Genomic DNA, 26,094 nt, shown 5'->3' with positions numbered 1-26,094 from the left:
TGTAAAGTAGTGAGTGTACAGCTTGTATAACAGTGTAAATTTGCTGTCGCCTCAAAATAACTCAACACACAGCAATTTATGTCTAAACTGCTGGCAACAAAAGTGAGTCCAATTAGCAATTTTCCCTCCGTGATGTCATGTGACTCATTAGTGTTACAAGGTCTCAGGTATGAATGGGGAGTAGTGTTGAGCAGAATATGCCATATTCGATTTCGCGATATATCTCGAATATATATTCGAATATTCGAGATATATTCGCTAAATTCGAATATTCGTGATATTTTATCGAAAGTAAATGATTGCGATTTTTCGCTATTGCGAATGCGAAAATAATTGCGATTTTTTGATAACTGCGGTAGGAGCACTCTGATTGGCTCAGAATATTCGTGATATTTTATCGAAATATCGCAACATGCGAATGCGATATTTATTGCGCAATTTCGAGAAATGCTGGAGGAGCGCTCTGATTGGCTCAGAATATTCGTGATATTTTATCGAAATATCGCAACATGCGAATGCGATATTTATTGCGCAATTTCGAGAAATGCTGTAGGAGCACTCTGATTGGCTCAGAATATTCGTGATATTTTACAATACAAAATAATTGCGAATATTCGGCAAATGCGGAAGGAGCACTCTGATTGGCTCAGAATATTCTTGATATTTTACAATACAAAATAATTGCGAATATTCGGCAAATGCAGAAGGAGCACTCTGATTGGCTCAGAATATTCTTGATATTTTACAATACAAAATAATTGCGAATATTCGGCAAATGCGGAAGGAGCACTCTGATTGGCTCAGAATATTCTTGATATTTTACAATAGAAAATAAAAAGTGTTTTGCATTGGTGGTGATTCTTTACTCTATCCATCTGTCACAGCCGTTTGTCAATCAAACACCTTAAAGATTGAACACGTTCATGCTGCATGCTTTGGACTTTTTTTCACTTCACATATCAAAGACATTTTTATGAAAGATTATTTTTCTATTATTGGGACTATATTTCTTTATATATTTGTTTCACTGTGTATTTCACAAGTTATTTGCGCTTGCTTATTTTATAATTTGCCCACATGTCTTGTCACTAGACATATTTTTTATTCTTGTAGAGCGACTCCATTTTCTGTCTTGTATTAATTTATGTTGTATAACATTTTTGAGTTGCTGCTGTATTCTCCCCTTTTTTAAGGTATGCGCAATTTTTTCCTTCTTACAAAAAATAATAATATCAAACATACAAATATTCATAACATACACATACACAAAGCCCCCCCCTTTTGCATCAGAGACAATCAGAGTTCTCCTACCACAGTTATCGAAAATTCGCAATCATTTTCGCATTCGCAATAGCGAAAAATCGCAATTTTTTTTTTTTCAATTTGGCAACATAAAAGGATCGCCTCAGCTTAGCTACTCGGCCCAGGGTCTCTAATCATACCAGCAATGCTTTTAGACGTCGATAGGATGTGATCTGTTTTAAAAATCAAATTGAAAAAATGCGAATATTCGGAATTGCGAATATTCACCGCGAAATTCGAAATATAGCGCGATTTCTCGAATATGCTATATTCGAGTCGAATATTCGCAATGCGAATATTCGTGAGCAACACTAATGGGGAGCAGGTGTGTTAAATTTGGCGTTATCGCTCTCACTTTCTCATTCTGGTCACTGGAAGTTCAACATGGAACCTCATGGCAAAGAACTCTGAGGATCTGAAAAAAAAATAATTGTGGCTCTACATAAAGATGGCCTAGGCTATAAGAAAATTGCCAAGACCCTGAAATTGAGCTGCAGCATGGTGGCCAAAACCATACAGCAGTTTAAAAGGACAGGTTCCACTCAGAACAGGCCTCGCCATGGTTGACCAAAGAAGTTGAGTGCACGTGCTCAGCATCATATCCATAGGTTGTCTTTGGGAGATAGACATATGAGTGCTGCCAGCATTGCTGCAGTGTTTGGAGGGGGTCAGCTGCTCAGTACTCAGACCATATGCCACACACTGCTTCAAATTGGTCTGCATGGCTGTCGTTCCAGAAGGAAGCCTCTTCTAAAGATGATGCACAAGAAAGCCCCCAAACAGTTTGCTTAAGATAAGCAGACTAAGGACATGGATTACTGGAACCATGTCATGTGGTCTGATGAGACCAAGATAAACTTATTTGGTTCAGATTGTGTCAAGCGTGTGTGGCGGCAACCAGGTGAGGAGTACAAAGACAAGTGTTTCTTACCAACAGTCAAGCATGGTGGTGGGAGTGTCATGGTCTGAGGCTGCATGAGTCCTCCCGGCACTGGAGAGTTACAGTTCACTGAGGGAACCATGAATGCCAACATGTACTGTGACATACTAAAGGAGAGTATGATCCCCTCCCTTCGGAGACTTGGCAGCAGGACAATATTCCAACATGATAACGACCCCAAACACACCTCTAAGACAACCACTGCCTTGCTAAAGAAGCTGAGGGTAAAGGTGATGGTCTGGCCAAGCATGTCTCCAGACCTAAATCCTATTGAGCATCTGTGGGGCATCCTGAAATGGAAGGTGGAAGAACGCAAGGTCTCTAACATTCACCAGCTACGTGATATCATCATGGAGGAGTGGAAGAGGACTCCAGTGGCAACCTGTGAAGATCTGGTGATCTCCATGCCCAAGAGGGTTAAGGCAGTGCTGAAAAATAAGGGGGGGCCACACAAAATATTGAAACTTTGGGCCCAATTTGGAAATTTTTACTTAGGGGTGTACTCACTTTTGTTGCCAGCAGTTTAGACATTAATGGCTGTGTGTTGAGTTATTTTGAGGGGACAGCAAATTTACACTGTTATACAAGCTGTTCACTCACTACTTTACATTGTAGCAAAGTGTCATTACTTCAGTGTTGTCACATGAAAAGATATAAAAAATATTTACAAAAATGTGAGGGGTGTACTGACTTTTGTGAAATACTGTGTGTGTATATATATATATATATATATATATATATATATATATATATATATATATATATATATATATATATATATATATATATATATATATATATATCCTCTCAACAGAATGTTGTAAATACCTTTATTTATTTACCTTTATTGTTTATTATTGTGGTTGGTCTATACATGATTTTGGTTTCTTTTGGCAGCAATAACATTGGTTATAACTTTTGGGTTAACATTAATGTCTATGGCCCTCGAGTTGCATGAAAGTCAAATCAAAGTAGTGCATAAACAACTTTGAAGTTGCTACAACTTTAAGTTGCACATATTTGAATGGTTATCATTGGAAAACATTGGGTATGACTTGTCATGCAACTTTGATATCCAAAGTCATATGACAAGTGTGAATGTGGTGTAGCGCATCCCCTATAGAGCTGCAGGTAAAATGAGATTCACAACCCTGCACAGCCAGGCAGACCATATTTTCACAGTCTCCAAGAGTCATAAAACAGTCCAGCCCTCTTTTGTTTTATATTGAGGGGATAAAACGTGGATGGGGAGTAGGGGTATTATGGGATGCCCACTTGAATTTATGGACAACAAACTTCATGGACAACTTTGCCTATATACAGTCTATATATGTACTCCTCAGTTTCCTCCAGCATACTTGCTTGCAGAATTCCTCTGGTACCCTGATAAAAAATGTTCTCACATAGCCCTCAGTCAGATTGTTAAACAAAAGTCTGTTATAGGCATGAACCCGAGGCCCCTTTTAGGTGTGAAGCAAAAAATCAGTGTCCAGCTTACATCCCTGTGGCTACTGATCACCTTGCCACCTCTTCAGGCACTGCCAGCCTAACTGGCTGCAGCTGCCCCTTTCTCTAGCCCTTCTGGATAACTTTCTCCACAGTCCTCTCAGTGTCAGGACCATTAAGGTAAGTACTCACCGAGGCCGAGATGCTGAGGGCGGCTCACCTTTGCGACCCTGTGCAGACCACTCCCTGGAGTTAGAACAGAGGAGGGACGGCACAAGGAGGCACCTGTGCCGGGAACTGGTAGGCAGACTTGGTGCAGCTGACGAAAACAGGGCAGGTGCAGAGGACTGGAGACAGTCGTTGATCAGGCAGGTAAGTTCAGAAGGGACCAACAGGAAACAAAGGCAAATCCGGGTCACAGGCCGTGGGTCAGGAGTTGGAGAGACCAGAGGAAGTCCGTGAGAGCAAGCCAAGGTCAAGGGGCAGGAGACAACAGCAAATCCGATAAGCAGGCAGGGGTCAAGTGTAGGAGATGGCAGAGAATCGTCAAGGTCCAATCCGGGTCAAGCAGGTCTGGGTATACAGGTTTCCAAGGTTCTCTCACAGGGTAAAGCTGACAACGAACCAGCAATTAGCAAAGGGGAAGGGGCTGGCTTAAATAGGCCGCACTGGCCACTGATTGGTCCAAAGTAACATGGGTTCAGAACCAGGCTCCAAGGGACAGCAAGCAATGTAATACTTGAGCAGTGGCTCAGAGGCAAAGAGCTGGACTCACAATGGACAGGTCCCAGGTTCAATTCCACCCAGAGCCAACTGAGGAAATGTGACCGTAAAGGGCAGTGCCCTGACAGTGCCCCCCCCCCTAGGGGCGGACTCCGGACGCCCAAACTGTCCACTAGTTCCGGATGCTCCTGATGGATCAAACAGGGAGCATGTAGATCTTTACTTTTTCTTTTTTGGCTTTTTTGATCCTGAAGTTCTGGTAGGGGGCGCCCTCCTTGCTTGTAAGGCCTGTTCAAATATTACCAGATCCTGTCTACGGACCATAGTACCATCCGAGGCATACGTGCAGTCTGGAGGGAGAACTTCAACTGGGGACATAGGAACTGAAGACACCGGAACTGGAACTGGGGACACAGAAACTGAGGACATAAGAACTGGGACTGGGGACACTGGAACTGAAGACACTGGAACTGAAGACACTGGAACTGAAGACACTGGAACTGAAGACACTGGGACTGAAGACACTGGAACTGAAGACACTGGGACTGAAGACACTGGGACTGAAGACACTGGGACTGAAGACACTGGAACTGAAGACACTGGGACTGAAGACATTGGGACTGAGGACACTGGAACTGAGGACACTGGAACTGAAGACACTGGAACTGAAGACACTGGAACTGAAGACACTGGAACTGAAGACACTGGGACTGAAGACACTGGGACTGAAGACACTGGGACTGAAGACACTGGGACTGAAGACACTGGGACTGAAGACACTGGGACTGAAGACACTGGGACTGAAGACACTGGGACTGAAGACACTGGAACTGAAGACACTGGGACTGAAGACACTGGGACTGAAGACACTGGGACTGAAGACACTGGGACTGAAGACACTGGAACTGAAGACACTGGAACTGAAGACACTGGAACTGAAGACACTGGAACTGAAGACACTGGAACTGAAGACACTGGAACTGAAGACACAGGAACTGAAGACACAGGAACTGGGGACACTGGAAAGGTAGGTACAGATTCTGAGGCATAGAAAAAACTTCCAATAGTACCCACTTGAAGAAGCTTTGGCCGAGGTGGGCGAGTTGGGCAAAGCGATATAAGGTGCCCGCTAGCACCACAATAAAAGCAAAGTCCATGGGCTCTTCTCCGCTCTCTTTCTGCCATAGATAGGCTGGACCGGATGACCCCGATCTGCATAGGTTCTTCCTCCTCCAAGGTAGGCGTGTGAGCATCCACAAGACCTTGTGATGGGGAAGCTTCCTGGCTGGGCACATACAGGGTTTCATAATCTGGCACACACTGGGCTGGCTGGGTGTCATGACCGCACTGGGGCTTCCTATCCCTGGGTACCCGTAGGCCCCGTGAATTAAGAGCAGACCTGGGAGCGCTGGTCTTCTTGGAAACAGAAATATATGAGTCCAGCGCAGACATGAACGTCTCCCAGCTGTCCAAGACTGGACTCTTTTCCTGCAACAGATGAGCCCACGATTTGATCTGCCCTGTTAGCAAATTGATGGAGGCTCGAACCTTAATATAATCCGTGGCATAGGTCCTAGGTCTGAGGGTGAACAACAGCCCACAATCGGTTTGAAAGCACAGGAAGGATGCACGGTTCCCATCTGGCATAAGAACAAATGGCTCATAATATACAGGTTCCGGGGCTGGGCGTGTTGTCTCTTTAAATTTTTGGACCTCCTGTTGTAATTCCTGAATAGTATGGTTCAGGCTGGAGACTTGCAGAGCCAGGGAGGAGAGCATCTTGTATAAGTCTGCGGACTCCATAACATTAGTTAGTCCATTATGCAAGGGTTTACCTTCTTGCAAGTTTTGAACGGCAACCGTCAAAACAGACACCTGTTGACACAGGTTTTCAAGGGGTGAGCATGCCCTGTCGGCCTCAGACATAATGGCTGGTTCGTACTGTCAGGACCATTAAGGTAAGTACTCACCGAGGCCGAGATGCTGAGGGCGGCTCACCTTTGCGACCCTGTGCAGACCACTCCCTGGAGTTAGAACAGAGGAGGGACGGCACAAGGAGGCACCTGTGCCGGGAACTGGTAGGCAGACTTGGTGCAGCTGACGAAAACAGGGCAGGTGCAGAGGACTGGAGACAGTCGTTGATCAGGCAGGTAAGTTCAGAAGGGACCAACAGGAAACAAAGGCAAATCCGGGTCACAGGCCGTGGGTCAGGAGTTGGAGAGACCAGAGGAAGTCCGTGAGAGCAAGCCAAGGTCAAGGGGCAGGAGACAACAGCAAATCCGATAAGCAGGCAGGGGTCAAGTGTAGGAGATGGCAGAGAATCGTCAAGGTCCAATCCGGGTCAAGCAGGTCTGGGTATACAGGTTTCCAAGGTTCTCTCACAGGGTAAAGCTGACAACGAACCAGCAATTAGCAAAGGGGAAGGGGCTGGCTTAAATAGGCCGCACTGGCCACTGATTGGTCCAAAGTAACATGGGTTCAGAACCAGGCTCCAAGGGACAGCAAGCAATGTAATACTTGAGCAGTGGCTCAGAGGCAAAGAGCTGGACTCACAATGGACAGGTCCCAGGTTCAATTCCACCCAGAGCCAACTGGGGAAATGTGACCGTAAAGGGCAGTGCCCTGACACTCAGACTGATACGCACTCCTTCTTCATCTGCCACCTGGCTGCCCCTGTTGGCATGACCCATGAGTATTTATGAGGTGCCTGCCCCGTCAGACCATTTTGCTGGGAATTGGCTGGGCCCTCATCAATATTCCAAGCAACTTCTCCTAAACTCCACCCCCTCTTCTGGAAGCTTCTCCAGGGTTCCAGAGAGCAGGGGGAGTTACCAGATATGCTGCTTGCTGAGTCATCGAGCCTCCCTGAGTCACTTAGGTCTGACCCAGATTCAACCCAGGCTTGGCTTCTCAGCCAGACCAAATCTTTCTACACTAACAACTATAAACACTAGCACACTAGAGGGTGCTACGGTGGTGTAAAGGGATCACCTACACAAATACAAATAGCTAAAAGAAGATTTCAGGTGCAGGACTTGAAGTTGCAACAGGCTGTGAAATGCAGGTTGGTAAACAACTGGTGACTGGAAGGGTGGGTTCATTTAAGTGGAGAGGAGGACATAAATGATATGTGTACTTACAAAATTGTAATTTATTGAAGCTTACCAGTCCTTAGATGTGGTGGCTGTATCAGTTTTCTTTTTCAGACTTTCTTTCCCATTATTTTTACTTCCTGATCCTGCTGTTATCACTCTTCCTGTCCTATAGTAATTACAAACACTCACAGTACTGTATCTATGGAGAAGCAGCATTGTGACCCAGGAAGTGTATTAGAACTACAGAACACCTTCCCCACTTCTCATTTCAACAACATAGAATGTGTGCTGTAGCACACAGAAGTAAACTTGGCAAAGCCAGTAACAATACTTGATCTTTTTGTCTGCAGCAAAGGCACAGTGCAAAGGAAGTTATTAGCTTACTGGCGTTCTTCTAGGATAAACATGTATCTGTTTGCCCTTATTGAGTAGATACAGCAAATCACTTTCAAATGTATATATAACACACAAAAAAAAAAATCATTGTGGCAGAACCACTATTGTGAATGAACACCAGATTTAAACATTGAACATGAAGTGATTGTCTAAGTCATGCAGATCTGGCCAACATAATATAGAAAATCATAAATATATTTTTTAGTTAATGCTTAAGATAATACATGATTGTGTCACTGAAAAAAGAAGGCATGCAACGTATTGATTTTAATTTAAAACATTTTAAAAAATGTTTCAGATCATTCTGAGTAATAATATGTTATAAGCAACATGGACAATTATTATACAAAGCTTTATTTAAATGCATACCCTCTATAAAGGTGATTATTTTTATTTTATTTTGATTTCCAATAGTTTATGTGAGAAAATAAATGCTTGTACCTTTCACAACACAAAACAATCTTTTTCTTCAAAAATCAAGTTTTACTTATATAAGGATATACATAATGCAGTATCACTAAGAGGCAAATTAAAATGAGTAGTTATGAAAAAAATATTGTAGTTTATACATAAACCAGAACTTTGGTCAGTATATTCTAAAATATTTATTAAAATAGTTACCTATTTTTAGGATCAGGGCTAGAAGCAAATGTCTATAGGGCAGGAAAGACAGTCAATTTGCTGTTATCCCAAGGTACAAAGTAAATGCTTTATTAAGTAATATCAATATATAATAATAGAAAATTGCCATTTCTTCATTGGATACTGTGGATTGGCTTGAGGCAAACTTGGGGGTGCCTGAATTTTTTATTTCACCCAAGAATACATTAACTTGATGTATTACTTAAATTATCATATCATATGTTCGCTAAGTGCTATAGCTGGTGAAGAAAGTACAACATAGGAAGTTAAGGTTTTTTGTTTAAAGGACATCTATCATCATGGAAGAAATACAGTCATGTGAAAAGTAAGTGCACCTCAATGAAACCATGGACTTGTTCAAAGCAAACATTCGTTTTTTCATTCAAATTTTAAATTCTCATAATCCAAATGAACAAAAATTCTGATTTGTCACAAGTACACCCCTTCATTTACCAGCCCTTCAACTTTTAATTTGATGTTCCAAATTTGCAGTGAACATTTTAGAGTCTCCTTAGGAAGTACACAGGTAGAAACTGTTTTACTTAAACCTCAGAAACCCAGAATCTGGTGTTTTCTTCTCTATTGTCATGCTAAGATCCAAACAGCTATCTGAGGCCCTTAGAAAAAAGTTTTGGATGTCCATGAGGCTGGCAAATGAATTAAAAAGATACAAAAATACATAAAATGAATCTTTCACTGTAAGGTAAGTAATATTTAAGTGGCCTAAACAATTGTTAACTTGTCCACGACTGAGTGACCCAACAAATGCAACCCAAGAGCTAATGTTTGAAGCTAAAAGAAGTATTCAAGAACCCCACAATTCCATCACAAAATATGCAGTTAAGCTTTGTAACAATTGGTGTCAAAGTTGATGCACCTGTAGTCAGAAATAGATTGCATTAATTTAAAGGGTTAGTTTACCTCTACTGACTTTTGAAAAAAACTTCCTCCAAGCATTTCATACAGTATGTCCTCACCACATTAACATACAGTGCTCCATTTTATAAAATGAAGCTTACTTTTTCAACTGCTCATGTCATTGCTTTCTCCTTTCCATCCTGTGCATAGCAGGATGCACCGAGCATTGGATGTGCCGCCACGGAACCCTACGAACAAGCACTTGGTTTTGTTCTTTGCTTATGCATGTGCAGTCCACTCTTGTTTCACTCTTACAGAACGCTGAGCTGTAGGAGAAAGCAGAATGCACATGCATTAATAGGAAACAAAGCCATGTGCTCATTCAGTCATTTTTCTGGTCAAGCATCCAGCGCTCAATACATCTTGCCATCTAATGTGCAGCTGAAAAAGTAAGAATTAAACAGAGCTGTAAGAGCCAGTTCACACTTCCGCGGCATGACTTCGGGGGCGACTCTGCAAGTCGTCCTGATGATGACTTCAGAGGCGACCCGCAAAACGACTTCTGTATAGATTCAATGCAGGTCGCCCCGAGCCACCCCCGAAGTCATGCAAGAACCTTTTTCTAAGTTGGAGCGACTTGCGTCGCTCTTAATAGAACGGTTCCATTGTATTAAATAGGACGCGACTCCTCAGGCGGCTGAGCCGCATGACGAGTCGCCCCAGTGTGAACCTGCTCTTATGCTTGGAGATGTTTTTTGTCAAAGTTCAGTAAATTAAATCAAAATAACATTAAAATATTATTATTATTTTTATTTTATTTTGATTTCCAATAGTTTATGTGAGAAAATAAATGCTTGTACCTTTCACAACACAAAACAATCTTTTTCTTCAAAAATCAAGTTTTACTTATATAAGGATATACATAATGCAGTATCACTAAGAGGCAAATTAAAATGAGTAGTTATGAAAAAAATATTGTAGTTTATACATAAACCAGAACTTTGGTCAGTATATTCTAAAATATTTATTAAAATAGTTACCTATTTTTAGGATCAGGGCTAGAAGCAAATGTCTATAGGGCAGGAAAGACTGTCAATTTGCTGTTATCCCAAGGTACAAAGTAAATGCTTTATTAAGTAATATCAATATATAATAATAGAAAATTGCCATTTCTTCATTGGATACTGTGGATTGGCTTGAGGCAAACTTGGGGGTGCCTGAATTTTTTATTTCACCCAAGAATACATTAACTTGATGTATTACTTAAATTATCATATCATATGTTCGCTAAGTGCTATAGCTGGTGAAGAAAGTACAACATAGGAAGTTAAGGTTTTTTGTTTAAAGGACATCTATCATCATGGAAGAAATACAGTCATGTGAAAAGTAAGTGCACCTCAATGAAACCATGGACTTGTTCAAAGCAAACATTCGTTTTTTCATTCAAATTTTAAATTCTCATAATCCAAATGAACAAAAATTCTGATTTGTCACAAGTACACCCCTTCATTTACCAGCCCTTCAACTTTTAATTTGATGTTCCAAATTTGCAGTGAACATTTTAGAGTCTCCTTAGGAAGTACACAGGTAGAAACTGTTTTACTTAAACCTCAGAAACCCAGAATCTGGTGTTTTCTTCTCTATTGTCATGCTAAGATCCAAACAGCTATCTGAGGCCCTTAGAAAAAAGTTTTGGATGTCCATGAGGCTGGCAAATGAATTAAAAAGATACAAAAATACATAAAATGAATCTTTCACTGTAAGGTAAGTAATATTTAAGTGGCCTAAACAATTGTTAACTTGTCCACGACTGAGTGACCCAACAAATGCAACCCAAGAGCTAATGTTTGAAGCTAAAAGAAGTATTCAAGAACCCCACAATTCCATCACAAAATATGCAGTTAAGCTTTGTAACAATTGGTGTCAAAGTTGATGCACCTGTAGTCAGAAATAGATTGCATTAATTTAAAGGGTTAGTTTACCTCTACTGACTTTTGAAAAAAACTTCCTCCAAGCATTTCATACAGTATGTCCTCACCACATTAACATACAGTGCTCCATTTTATAAAATGAAGCTTACTTTTTCAACTGCTCATGTCATTGCTTTCTCCTTTCCATCCTGTGCATAGCAGGATGCACCGAGCATTGGATGTGCCGCCACGGAACCCTACGAACAAGCACTTGGTTTTGTTCTTTGCTTATGCATGTGCAGTCCACTCTTGTTTCACTCTTACAGAACGCTGAGCTGTAGGAGAAAGCAGAATGCACATGCATTAATAGGAAACAAAGCCATGTGCTCATTCAGTCATTTTTCTGGTCAAGCATCCAGCGCTCAATACATCTTGCCATCTAATGTGCAGCTGAAAAAGTAAGAATTAAACAGAGCTGTAAGAGCCAGTTCACACTTCCGCGGCATGACTTCGGGGGCGACTCTGCAAGTCGTCCTGATGATGACTTCAGAGGCGACCCGCAAAACGACTTCTGTATAGATTCAATGCAGGTCGCCCCGAGCCACCCCCGAAGTCATGGAAGAACCTTTTTCTAAGTTGGAGCGACTTGCGTCGCTCTTAATAGAACGGTTCCATTGTATTAAATAGGACGCGACTCCTCAGGCGGCTGAGCCGCATGACGAGTCGCCCCAGTGTGAACCGGCTCTTATGCTTGGAGATGTTTTTTGTCAAAGTTCAGTAAATTAAATCAAAATAACATTAAAATATAATTACAGTTAACCACTGCTTACACAAGCAAAGACCAGGGCTTCTAAAACAGTGTGTTATAGGCTATAGATGGGCCGAACAGCCCCCCCCCCCCCCCCCCCCCCGGTTTGGTTCGCACAGGAAATTTCAAACATCTCAAAATGTGTGAGCCAATCCCTGAACCGCATTAGTCTATGGGGCCCGAACTGGAAAAATCAAAAGTACCCACTTGAAGGCTTATATGCAAGTTATTGGACATACAAAGGGTATGGTGGTCAGGGTACTGCCCTGGGGGACCATCATTTTTTTTTTTTTTTAAAACAATCATTTTTAAATGAGCATTGATTTAACGATGCTTAAAGTAAAACAATAAAAAATTAAAAAATCCTTTAAATATAATCTCTGGGGGGTCCACTTAGTCTGCCTGTACTGTGTATAGAACCTGCTGCAGTGAAAATTACATTTAGGCCCCTTCCACACGGACGGATAGAATGTGCATTTAGCTGCAGATTCTAACACAGCTAGAAGCACACAATGCTTTCCTATGGCCCCCTTCACACACTGCATTTTGCTGCGGTTTCGTTTTGGTGCAGATAGAAAAAAATGAATTGACTGCGTCCAGGAGCGATTTGGTGCAGCTATCTGCACATAACCGCAGGTAATCGCAGTGCACTGTGTCAGCTGTGTTTGGTATGAATCTTGAGGGAACTCCACACCAAATTTAAAAAAAAAATGCATTGGTTCCCCTCCAAGAGCATACCAGGCCCTTATCCGAGCACGCAGCCCGGTCGATCAGGAAAGGAGGTTTATTTTATAAACAACAGCTTGGGGAGCCAGTCTGTATGCTGAGACCACAATTTAGTGCACTTGGAACAAGTTTAGAGATTTTTGGATAAATCCTGGTGTCTGTTTTGCAGACTTTGGATAGAAGTAACAGGTGCGGAAAAATTGGGCTTTGAGTGTTGGTGGTGCCTTTATACTGTAACCCTATAGAGGTACTGTTGATGAAAGCAAGAAGTGTCCTTGCTGTAAAAAATAAAAATGATATGCTCAGTGGCAGAAACATTGGGTGTTGCTGGTGCCTTCACACCGTAACCCTATAGAGGTACTCTTGATAAAAGCAAGAATTAGTCTGATGGGGACTTGAACCAGACAGTTGGTTATCTCCCACTTCAGGACCCTGGGAACAAATAATGACTCGCCACACTATGAGGTCAGAAATATGTTTGTTTATTAAGGGAAATGTCCCTTGGCTTTATGCAAAATACAAGGTAGGATGCATTTCAATACATTAGGGTTTGGTTGGCAATTCTAATAAAAGGAGTTTACCTCCATATTCCAAATATAGCTCATATAATAAGAATAAGAGGGAAAATACAGAATATAAACACCATATAAACATCATTAACCCTTCATGGCCTTTCTGTAAAAAAAAAATTAATTATATGCACCTGTCAAACATGTGCGGAAAAATTGGCCCTTGGGTGTTAATTGTGCCCAAAAATATCTTCCAGATAAAATCAACTCTCACAAAGCTTGACAGCCTAGACAGGCTTGCAGAGATTCCACATCTCAAAAACACTTAATTTGCCATATCGGCATCAGGGGCTTGATAGCTGCTGCTAATCCAAAAATGACTAATTTTGATAAATGTCAGCCGGTCAACAAAGTCTATGGACAGACGTGCTCTTTTAACTGTCACAAAATGTCTGGTAGCACTGAATTCCTTTTCAGAAAGCACGCTGGATGCAGGGCAGCTTAATTGCATTCTGGGCAAGTTCTGGCCAGTGGTCTATTATTATGACCCAGTAGATGGTCTTCTAGAAAGCTCTCCATGTCTGTTTTAACCCCTAGATAATCTGATGCAGACACTGCGGAAGAGTAGTGGAAGCTGATAGCCCTGGGTTCCCAAGACTAAAACTTTTTTGAAATGGGTCACTGAGGTGACCCCCTTCTCCACTGCTTCTCCTTTAACCAATAGAAGCCTCAAAACTAGCTTTTCCATAACAATGTAACCTACCAGAGTCTGGCATAACATAAAATCCACTTTGTCCTCAAGATATTTCATCCTCTGCTCCCTCTGTGGGGACAAGATGAGTTCCAAGATTTTCCCCTTGTAACAGGGTTCAAGGGAGGGTTGCCAGACAATAATGATCATTCTCTTTGAATCCTCTGGTGCATTCGCAGGCTAAGAAGAATAAGGGAGCCCATGCAACGCAAGTTTGCAGAGGCATGAGAAGCAGAGTCATCTGGGTCACTGAGGATTACAGTATCTGGAACTGCCTCCTCCCAGCCGTGTACTACTCCCAAGGGTTCTGAGGATGGAACACCATCTCTTAAGGTTTGACATATGTCTTTCTTTGGTTCAATGCTTCCAAAACTCCCAGAATCCTCCTCCTCTTCCCTCTCCTCTCGTGTGTTCTGTGGCATATGCATAAAGAGGGCATTGAGAGGAAAATAAGTCATCCTCTTCCTCCCGCTGCTCTTCCCTGAGTGTCCTGTCCATAATGCCACGCAGAGTCTGCTCCAGCAGGAACACAACCGGGTTTGTGTCACTGATGTATGCATTGTCACGACTCACCATCCTTGTCACCTCCTTAAATGGTGACAGTACAGTGCATGCAGCCATTAGCGTGGGAGGAAAAAACAGAGGTGCCCTGAGCCTGTTGTTGTGCCATGCTCACACAGGTACTCGTTGACAGCCCTCTGCATGTGCTGCAGCTGCAGCATTGCCAAAGTTCAGTTCCACCTCGTGGGCATGTCACAAATCTGGTGGCTTAGGGACACTGGCCTGCTTTAGAAGATATTTTAACTCTGGGTACCTTTTTTAAGAAACTGCATCCCTAAAATTTCTTGAAACTGTGCCGACAGTTATTCTATTGTATTGGTTGCTTATTCTTTATACAGTTTTTTTTTTGTTTGGTAACTGCACAATCTTAAAGCTGAACTGTAGGCATATAAAAAGACAGTGAATGTAAACATATGCCATGCTCTGTTATAGACTACTTGATCCAAAGCCCCAAATAACTGGATGCTCAGCACTCATCAGGAAGCCACATGATGACCAGTTCTAGATTACCAAAGAAAAAAGGAGCAACAAGCTTGCATAGTGTGAAGCCCCGTACACACGACCAGTTTCCTCGGCAGAATTCAGCTTCCGACCGAGTTTCTGGCTGAATTCTGCCGAGAAACCCGGGCGTGTGTACAATTTCGCCGAGGAAGCCGACGAGGAGCTCGACGAGGAAATAGAGAACATGTTCTCTATTTCCTCGTTGTTCTATGGGAGCTCTCGGCCCGCCGAGCTCCTCGGCGGCTTCAGGGCTGAACTGGCCGAGGAACTCGATGTGTTTGGCACGTCGAGTTCCTCGGCCGTGTGTACGGGGCCTGAATCTTTACAACAACATTTCATTTGTGGCGAAACATATGTAGGGTAGGACCTGAAACCATAATGTCACCATGCATACATTGCTGCCATTGGAGTTTTGGGAATTGTAGTTTTATTATAGTTTTTTTCTCCTTTGTTTGTAAGTGCTTTTAGCCATTTTAATAAGGGTTGTTGTAGTTATTCACACTATGCAAGCTTGTTGCTCCTCTCTTCTCTCTGAATGCCAACTGGTCATTGTGTGGCTTCCTGAGTGCTGAGCATCCAGTTATTTGGGGCTTTGGATTAAGCAGTCTATAACAGAGCAAATTTTGACTTCTCAAGACATTGAGAGTCAGATATATTCTGGTAAGGGCATATATGTGCTTTGGTGGATGGAGCACTGGGTGTTTCGCAGTGGCGGTGCATCCATAGAGGGCGCAGGAGCGCTGCCCCCCTCTGGCTCCCGCACATGCCACTGATACAATACATAGATTCATGCATTGCATGAATCTTTGTATTGCCGCCGCTGCTGCTGACTATTCAGATGGCCGGCTCCCTGGCGAGCGCCGGTCATCTGAATGACGGCAGCTGGTTGGCTGTGGAAGTGCCTATCAGAGCCCTCACGCTGTAATAGGCTTCCAAACACTTATCTAGGGATGCACAGGGGGGTGCGTTCCTTGGATAAGAATGACAGGCGTCTCAGCCAATCAGGTTTACTGGTTCTGGTTACAGTTGATGGGCACAGTGGTGACAATTGCTGGACACAGTGGCAAAAATGTATGGGCACAGTGGTGATAATTGCTGGGCACAGTGGTGAAAATTGATTGGCACAGACAGTGGTTATAATTGCTGGGCACAGTGGCGAAAATTGCTGGGCACAGTGGCGAAAATTGCTGGGCACAGTGGCGACAATTGCTGGGCACAGTGGCGACAATTTATGGCACAGTGGTGACAATTGATGGGCACATTTGAGACAATTGATGGGCACAGTGGTGACAATTGATGGCACAGTGGTAACAATTGATGGCACAGTGGCTGCGTTTGATGGCACAGTGGCTGTTTTTGATAGCATGGCACAGTGGCTGCGTTTGATGGCACAGTTGCTGCATTTGGCATGGCACAGTGGTGACAATTGATGGGCACAGTGTTGACAATTGATGGGCACAGTGGTGACAATTGATGGCACAGTGGTGACAATGGGCACAGTGGCGACAATTGATGGCACAGTGGCTGTGTTTGATGGCATGGCACAGTGGTGACAATTGATGGACACAGTGGCGATAAATGATGGCACAGTGGCTGTGTTTGATGGCATGGCACAGTGGCTGCATTTGATGGCATGGCACAGTGGCGACAATTGATGGCACAGTGGCGACAATTGATGGCACAGTGGTGACAATCAATGGCACAGTAGCTGCATTTGATGGGCACAGTGGTTGCATTTGATGGGCACAGTGGATACATTTGATGGGCACAGTGGCTGCCTTTGATGGGCACAGTGGTTGCAATTGATGGGCACAGTAGCTGCATTTGATGGGCACAGTGAGGCTGCAATTATCAGTTTTTTTTGTTTGTTTGCGCCCCCCCCCAAAATTTGGAGCACCAGCCGCCACTGGTGTTTCACATTTAAGAACATTTGAAGAGAACTTCTTTGCAAAAAAGGATTTTCACTCTTACGGATGGATACAAACCTTTCACTTGTGCATGGACATTTGTTTATTGTTTGGACTTTATGTAGTACTGTTTATTTATTAAAGTTTATATATTGCACTTGATTTTTGATGAGTGTGGCATATGTTCACCTTCGATATCTTTATGGTATGCCCCTGTTATTTGTGTGATGCTGCTGTTTTTCACTTTATTTGTAGTACCTTCTGTGCATTTTTTTGTCTTTGTTTCTAGTCCGTTAATAAAAGGCACAACGTAGGTTCCCTCTTCTGCTAGGTAGGATTGTGTTATGTGGCCGACCTATATAAACCCAAGGCCATAATAAACAGAAATACAAATACATTGTCAGGTAAAACAGCTCTAATATATGTATTGCATCTGTATATTTTTGTGTTGGCTAGAGTTTAGCTTTAAAGCAGAGTTCCGCCCCCTTTTACTACTTTGTCTTAAAGAAAAGACTACACCTCCACTGCTCTATTTTTGGATAATTATCATTATTATTTTTTTTTTCTTACTTACCTTTTCTGAAGTACTGAGTGTACTTCTGTCCTAGCTTGGCCGTGGCTCAGTGCATCATTTCCTCTTTTCCCGCACTGCCTTCTGGGATCTGTGAATGTTCGGAAGACAACAGGGCCATTCAGGAAGCGACTGTGCGCATGAAGGCTCTACTGACAGTTTCCCTTAGTTGGAATGGTGGGGTCTGCACCAGATTCAATGGACGGATCAGTCTCGGAGGTCCGAAATCATGGGCTCCCTGGACAGGTAAGTGTCCTTGTTAAAAGTCAGCAGCTACAGTCTTTGTAGCTGCTGACTTTAAAAAATAAAAATAAATTGCGGCTTGAACACCGCTTTAAGCTGCTAAAGGATTCTGGTCATAGAGGACTGAGTGCTTTGTATCATCTTCTGATGTAAAGATGGCTATAGTCACTAGACAGAAGAAAGTTATTGTCAGATGATTCAAAGCCTGTACAGAAAGAGAAGGCTAGTGTTGCCATCAAAGTACAATTCAGGTTTCTAGATTTCTGGATTTCTGGATCAAGAGGGAGCTCAGGTGAGTATTATGGGGGCTGTCGGGGGAGCTGCACCCAGAAGGTTTAGAATGCATGAAGGTAAAAAACTTTCAGCCTTTACAACCACTTTAAAGTTGTTAGTGATTAAAATGCATCAGTCCAACAAAACAATGATGTAAGTGTATTTTATTAAGATGGTCCAATTTTGGTGAGAGGGTGGTAATTATAGTATAATATTATGAGCACTGCACCAGTCAAGGAGTATCAAAATATAACAACAAATTTATACATTCACGTCACTGTCAAATCTATAACAAACATCAAATGTAGAATCACATCTAGGCTATGTAATTATTTTATTAAATAGTGGGTGCTATTCAGAGACAACTAATTAGCTTTATATACACAATTATGATGATGAAGATTAGATCTTGTACTCTAGGGTAATAATTATTCAATGTAGTTGATAAAGATGGAGAAGTGTACACGACTAAAAAGAAAGCAGACATAAGGTGGGAGTTATTTTATTTGCCCCTGTAGGGTGTAGATTACAAAACTCCTATATAAGTACTGTATATAACCCACAATATTTATCAAACAGGATACTTGACAGTTTAAAAAAGCTTGATTATATGTCGTGCATGTAAATCAGTGTGCACAGCGTAATGTTCTGGTGTCATTCTTAAAGTGCATGTAAACTTTTTTTTTTTACTTTTGGATGGAGTGAGGAAGTGTTAAAACCCCTGGTGAGGACATGTGCTTAGTGACAACAATCACAACAGTCGAAAAGAGTTTACTTTCACTTTGGTGGGATTTTTATCTTCCCCTTAGCTCCTGTTGTGTCTATGGAGCAGGAAGTGAAAGAAAATATCCATGATGGGCAGCAAGATAAATAAATAAATAAATAAACATGACAGTTGTTTTAACTATTCCTTCCTGCATCTAAAACCTGAAAAAGTTGGAGTTTTACATGCACTTTAAGTTAGGGAAACCAGACATATATTATACTATATGTTAGTGCTTTATAAATATTAGGAATAAACACTCTGCCTTGTTCTTTAACCCTGCCTGACATTCCCTTACATAATTCATATAAGAATTCTATATTATTTACTACTATAGCTATCATAAAGCTTGTCTTTAATTTACCTGTCAACTAAATAACAGTATTGCTATCTTTATACTTTGTATTAATCTATGTATGTAAAATGACCTCCATTAACCTTGTATGTACTTATGTTATATAGTTTTTGTACCACCTTTTGTACCCAATAAAAAACACATCGAGTTCCTCGGCCAGTTCAGCCCTGAAGCCGCCGAGGAGCTCGGCGGGCCGAGAGCTCCCATAGAACAACGAGGAAATAGAGAACATGTTCTCTATTTCCTCGTCGAGCTCCTCGTCGGCTTCCTCGGCGAAATTCTACACACGGCCGGGTTTCTCGGCAGAATTCAGCCAAAAAATGGTCGGAAGCTGAATTCTGCCGAGGAAACTGGTCGTGTACACGGGTCAGTGTATAAAACAATTGCTGTGTAGGTGTCTTAACCATTCACATAGGCTCCACAAATTACAATTATGGCAATTAGATTGTGATGATGATGTGGTCTGAGATAAGGGGGACTGTATTATGTGTGGTCAAGTGGGAGGGAGCTGCACGTAGAGTTCCTGTCGCTACATACTGACAGGAATAGTGACAGCAACATCACTACTCCTGTGAGCTCAATGGGGGATGTCACAAATGGAATCCAGAGAGCAGAAGAGAGCCCGGAAGAGGTACTCTCTCTTCCCTACAATTCTTCTTCCTGAGTTCCTGAATCCTGCTGCTGATTGCTTCTGCATTGGGACTGTTAGATCGGGACTGTTCAGAGTTTACAAACCTGTAACGTCCTGATCTGACAGTCAGGTATGTCCAGGTGTGATCCCATTTAGCATCTATTCCTGATGGCTGCCAGGCAGAAGTGTCAGCTTGCCCTCGGCTCCTCTTAAACTAAAATGTGCTGAGAGGAGGGGGGCCTCAGGGGGAAAGCAATACACACAGCCACTGCTGAGCTGCATCTGAGGTCTTTGTGTTTGATGGAGGGAGGTGAACAAGTGCTAGGGGGGAGGATTTGTGTAGGGTTTGGATTTAGGGGAGTTGCTAGGAAGGCAGATTTGTGCTGGGAACGAAAATATTTTTGGGGGTGGGGGATTTGTGCTAGAAAGGGGGATTTGAGGGGGATGATTTGTGGTAGTAGGGATGATTGTAGGGATTTGTGCTAGGAGAAGAAATTAGAGGAATTTGTGTTTGGAGGGGGGTTTGTGTTGGGAGGGGAAATGGGGGCAGGGGGATTTCTGGTAGGAGGAGGGATTTATGCTGAGGGAAGGATTTTTGCTTATGGGGGGATTTGGAGGGGGAGGGATTTGCATCAGGAGGCGGAATTTGGGGAAATTTGTGCTTGGGGGCTTTGTGCTAGGAAAATAGTTTTTGGGGTGGGATTTGTGCTGGGAAGGGGGCTTTGGTTGGATTTTTGCTGGGAGGGGGGTATAGGGGGAGGGGCTTTGAGCTAGGGAATATTTTGGTGGGGAATTTGTCTTAGGAGGGGGGATTTGGGGGGGAAGATTTGTGCTAGTAGGGATGGTTAGGGGTATTTGTGCATGGGGAGGATTTAGGCATGTGCAGGTATTTGGAGGGGGTTGGTTTGTGCAGGGGGAGGATTTGTGCTCGGAGGGGAACATTTGATGGATAGTGGATTTATGTTTGGGGAGAATTTTGGCTTGCCAAGGTAATATATGCTTAGAGGGTTACCGTGCAGAGTAGTGCGTGATTGTTTTGGGTGGCCAAGGATTTTTGTTGACACATAGAGTGGGAAAAAAAAAGGATTTAGTCAGCCACCAATTGTGCAAGTTCCTCAACCCCAAACTTGCTCATCCATGTCTTTATGGACCTTGTTTGTGCACTAGTGTGCAGTCATATTGGAACAGGAAGGGGGCATCCCCAAATTGTTCCCTCAAAGTTGGGAGCATGAAATTGTCCAAAATGTCTTGGTATGCTGACGCCTTAAGAATTCCGTCACTGGAACTAAGGGGCCAAGCCCAGCCACTGAAAAACAACCCCACATTCTATTCCCCCCTCCACCAAATGATTTGGACCAGTGCACAAAGCAAGGTCCGTAAAGACATGGATGAGCGAGTTTGGGGTGGGGGAACTTGACTGGCATGCACCCAATAGAACACCTTTGGGATGAATTAGAGCAGAGACTACGAGCCAGGCCTTCTTGTCCAACACCAGTGTCTGATCTCACAAATGCGCTTCTGGAAGAATGGTCAAACATTCCCATAGACACACTCCTAAACCTTGTGGACAGCTTCCCCAAAAGAGATGAAGCTGTTATAGCTGCAAAGGGTGGGCCAACTCAATATTGAACCCTACGGACTAAAACTGGGATGCCTTTAAAGTTCATGTGCCCCAATACTTTTGGTAATATAGTGTATGTGATTTAATTGTATTTATTAAAAGTTATGTTTTAAATCTTAAGTGGATTAGATGTGTGGGTGAAGTGCATCCTCATTTTTTCTTAGTGGTCTTAGACTAAAGTGAGAAATATGAATGAGTTATTCCCTTCTCACTGGGCCTAATCTAAAAAACAACCTTATAGGAGGCTTGCTCCATTTTAGACAAGAATCATTTGCTGTTATTGCTGACATTTATCATATTTTCCACTGTTTTATTTTTGGAGAAGACAACAGAAACTTCCTCAGGTTCTGATAATATCCAAACAAGGATGTTAGCAACTAAGGCCCCGTACACACGTCCGAGGAACTCGACGGGCAAAACACATCGTTTTGCTCGTCGAGTTCCTTGTGAAGCCGCCGAGGATCTCGGCGAGCCAAGTTTCCCCATTGACTAACGAGGAAATAGAGAACATGTTCTCTATTTGGCTCGACGAGTTCCTCGTCGGCTTCCTCGGCCAAAAGTGTACACACGACCGGGTTTCTCGGCAGAATATGGCTCCGATCGAGTTTCTGGCTGAATTCTGCCGAGAAACTCGGTCGTGTGTACGGGGCCTCAGTCATAGAAAGAAATGAATTAAAGGACATTCCTTTCATTAAGGTAAAAAATGTTTAGGCATCGATTTTGGCCCCTTAACCCCCTTATACTTACCTGGGCCCTCATTCAATTGAGTGCTGTGCACATACACTGCAGCTCTTCTCTCTCCACAATTCTGTGTCTCACTGGCTTTGTTGGGACACCAGGAGCCATTGGCTCCTAGTGTTGTCAATCAAAGCAAGTGATGCGGGATAAGGGGGGGGGGGGGTGGAGCAGAGTCCTGCTGTATGTGTCAATGGGCACAGCAGCGGGGTTTGGGAGCGAGCACACACAAGTGACCCCAAGGGAAGCAGCTTCCTGTGGGGGCACTGGACAGAGAGGAGGACCAGAGAAGAGGAGGTTTGAGGCCGCTCTGTGCAGTTCCATTGTACAGAGTAGGTAAGTATAGAGATGTTTGTTATTTTTTTTTTTTTATATCCTTTACAAACACTTTAAGTACAATTTCACAGTACTGTTTAGACACAATTAAAACTTCTAGATGTTACCATTCTTATAGGAAATATTCACTATTTGTGTTCACGTCCATTTGAATTTACTAAACAAATGTAAACCTTTTTAAAAGCTATTTTGGCACATTTGTAGTATTTGAAAATAACGCTTTAATATTTATTGACTCGTAAGAACATTTCTCTAACTACAGAATTTCCCTTTACTTATTGAAAACTCTAAAGCCTATCTAGTTTTTTTTTTGCTCAGTTCTTTTTTTCAGTGGTATCAAAGATTCATTTTCAAACTCGCACTGATGTCAATGTACTTTGGAGGACCTCATAATTCATCTTTGCAGAGTGTGCTCATTACTATATATTTCAGATGATTAGTTCACTAACCTCCTCTCAGGAAAGCTGTAGCACACATATCAGTTCCACCTTTCTCTTGACAGATATACAAACATATGCAAACAAAAGCCAGATTTCCTGTTAATATTAAAAAAAAAGTCTAAAAATCTAGAAACCCTTGAAAGAATTTTTAGGTCTCAGGAAACCCTTACTAAAAATGATTAGATCAAAAGCTCATGGCATGTTAGACGAAATTGAAAATTGAAAATATAATCATGGATAAAAGAAAAAATGAATATTTGACACCCACAACAAATACATTTTAACATCCTCATTCTATATGATAAGATCAATTTCAATATTAATTATAAAATGGAACAAATAGTAGTAATAATGATAATTAACAATAATAAAATAAATAGATTGGTGAAAAGCATCCTCTTTGATTACATATACGGTAATATAATAAATACAGTCCGTGTAGAAGTACCACCTTGTATTGATGGTCAGTGGAAAAGTGATTGCTTACAATGGTATTCAGTAGGAAAGGTGTTATATTTTTTTGTCGGTCAGAGAGGAGCCATATTACATTGGTGTTCAATGGAAAGAATGAACTTTACAATGGTGGCTACTTACCTTAGAGGAAAACATCTACTAGCCTATGCAGGAATCATCTGGCAGAAGTTTACCTCTGCTCACTGCTCAAAAAAAACAAAACTTGCAACTTTTTGGGAAACCATGGGTTTCTGGGGAACTTTAGTAAGAAAGGTTGTTTTTTTTTCCTAGCATTTGTTAGGATAACAATATTCTGTATATATACTTGGAAGACTGCGCTTTGGCAGTATCTTTTCCTTGCTTCTGCAGTTTGCCTTTGTGGCTTTAATCCAAACCAATGAACAGGTAATTTCTTTGAATCTGTGCACCTGTTCTATTGGCCACCACTTTAATTGTCACTTACCTTCAATGTAATATCACTAAAATGTGGGCTTTCTTCTACACTGGGAAAATGTGTGTGCTTGTTACCATGCCATACAAGAACTTAGGGGTACTGTAACATACCATTAAAGACAAAATAACGTTTTATTTTTTATTTTTATTAGTACCCACTGAATCAGTTGATGGTAGTCTCATATCTATAGGTAGCCATAAGATGAAATGCTGCACCCAGATGTTATTTATTTAAAAGGAAACTAGGGTCCAGATTCACAAACGAATTACGCCAGTGTATCTATGGATACTCCGCGTAATTTTTAAAATGCCCCGTCGTATCTTTGTTTTGTATCCACAAAACAATATACGACTGAATCTGGGCTCTATCCGACTGGCGTACGTCTTAGTTCGCCGTTGGATCGTAGGTGCATATTTACGCTGGCCGCTAGGTGGCGTTTCCGTCGAATTCCGCATCGAGTATGCAAATTAGCTAGATACGCGAATTCACAAACGTACGTCCGGCCGGCTTTTTTTTTTACGTTGTCTCTGTAAGGCTTTTTTCGGCGTATAGTTAACCCCTGCTATATGAGGCGTACTCAATGTTAAGTATGTCCATCGTCCCCGTGTGGAATTTAGAATTTTTTACGTCGTTTGCGTAAGTCGTTCGCGAATAAGGCTTTGCGTAGAATGACGTTCACGTCGTAACGTCACGGCTTAATTTCGAGCATGCGCACTGGGATACCCCACGGACGGCGCATGCGCCTTTAAAAAAAGACATCAATTACGTCGGGTCAAGAAGTATTTACATAGAACACGCCCCCATCACATCCATTAGAATTGCGCGCCCTTACGCCGCCAAAGTTACACTATGCCGCTGTAACTTACGGCGCAAATTCTTTCAGGATCAGGAATTTACTCTGTAAGTTACGGCAGCATAGTGTATCATAGATACAATGCGCTCGGGTACGTGGATCTGGCCCTAGGAGAAATATGCAGGTCAACATTGCAGACATCTCCTTCAGAAAATTATAATTAATCATGATTATATCATCTTAGTCATTGACCTGGAATAAGTGTGAGATCAGGAGTTCTGACTTCATTTGTTGCATGCTCATATCAGTTATGTCACTCAGAAAATATTAGATATGGACGGCTAGGCAACTAGTGTTGTTTAAAAGGAACTCATGTTTCTTTTGTAGCAGCCATACATCATTAGAATGAACCTCCCAGCTGCATATCCTTACAGTAAATTGGACCCAACCCTGGCAAAATAAAACAAAATATATAATGAAAAAATACATACAGTAAGCAGCATTTTATTAAAATTCTTATATCAAAACAATCGGTAGGTCCAAAAATGTTTTTAAACGATTGATATATGAAGACAATTTTACACAGCTTTTTTTTCTTATAAATGCAAACTCCACAGGAGTGTTTTTTTCTGCTGCTTTTTTTCTGCCAGTAGTTCTGCCATTTTTACTTCTGCCTAGTGTACATGGACCCTAAGAGCTTTCACTCTCTAGAAATGAGGGTATACCTATTTATCAGTATCAGTGCATGCTGAGGAACTGTTCCAAAGACAATGCCTTTGAGAAAAAAGCAAAAAAGCTACATTCCAATTCAAAGCAAGAGGATACAAGGATAACACTTTCGAATATATTTCTCTATTCGAGTTTCAAAAAGAGGTACATACATGTTATATCCAAAACAGTAGTATCAACAACAGATGTTCCGACTAGAAACAAGCTCTTACCTTGAGTAACATTGAGATAAATGTAAACAGTAAAGTTTTAACTGGGGTTGGGTGAAAAAGGTAGTCTAGTAGTAATAGGTTCTAGACGGGGGAGGGGAGAGGGAAGAGGTAAGGGATGGGGGGTAGATAGGTGGGAGAAGGTGAAGGGCACCAGCAGGTTAGAGATAAAATCAAAAAGTAATTTACATCTGGGTATTTACCCTTTAACAGTACAACAAGCATAACATTTTAAGAAAGAGCTGCCATCGAGCCAAGGCTTTGAGACATTGACATAGTACCAATTTGAATAGAGATTGTGAGGAAGGGACATCCATCCACATAATAATCAGATACACAGCACAATTGGGTGAAATAAAAAGGATCCTAAAGCAACACTGGCTTCAGGTTTCACTGGTTTTTTAACTGGTTGA

The sequence above is a fragment of the Rana temporaria genome, chromosome 5 (genome assembly GCF_905171775.1).
Source record: "Rana temporaria chromosome 5, aRanTem1.1, whole genome shotgun sequence".
In the NCBI taxonomy this organism is placed as follows: Eukaryota; Metazoa; Chordata; class Amphibia; order Anura; family Ranidae; genus Rana; species Rana temporaria.
Note: the sequence above shows the minus strand (reverse complement) of the source record.